This window comes from Rhincodon typus, unplaced genomic scaffold (genome assembly GCF_021869965.1).
Source record: "Rhincodon typus isolate 14 unplaced genomic scaffold, sRhiTyp1.1 hic_rhity00003210, whole genome shotgun sequence".
Lineage (NCBI taxonomy): Eukaryota > Metazoa > Chordata > Chondrichthyes > Orectolobiformes > Rhincodontidae > Rhincodon > Rhincodon typus.
Window position 1 is genome coordinate 1,171 of NW_025968848.1, and position 595 is coordinate 1,765.

Sequence of the window (595 nt, forward strand, 5' to 3'; positions counted from 1 at the left end):
TGTGTTCCTCTCTGAGCCGCACTCCGTCCTGACTTGGAAATACATCGGCCATTCCTTCAGGGTCGCTGGTTCAACATCGTGGAACTCGCTCCCTAAAACTGCACTGTGGGCGTCCCCGCAGCATTACGGGTCTCTATAAATCGCATGCACTGCAGCGGTTCAAGAAGAAAGCTCACCCCACCTTCTCCAGGAGGCAATTAGAGACAGACAACTAAGGCTCTAAATGTAATGTGTCCCGAACAGAGAACTTTTAAGAACTCATCTCGGGCAACATTTCACTTGCTCTGCATTACTGTTCAGGTGCTTGTTGGCAGGCAGAGCAACATCCTTGGTACACAGCAAGATCCCACAGGCAGAGCCGAACAACACTTGCGCTCGACACTGGGATACAAGGTGCTGGGAGGGTGCCCCACTCACTCAGGTCAGCAGTAACTTTGACACCCAACCTCACTGAGGCCCTCAGTTCCTGTTGGAGACGTTTGCCAGCCAGGGATAGGGACCTGGTTTACTGGGGCCTGAAGGTGGCGTTGATTTTGAACCCACAGCCCTCGGCTGTTCCCAGGGAAATCCTCGGCTGTTCCCAGGGAAATCCTCG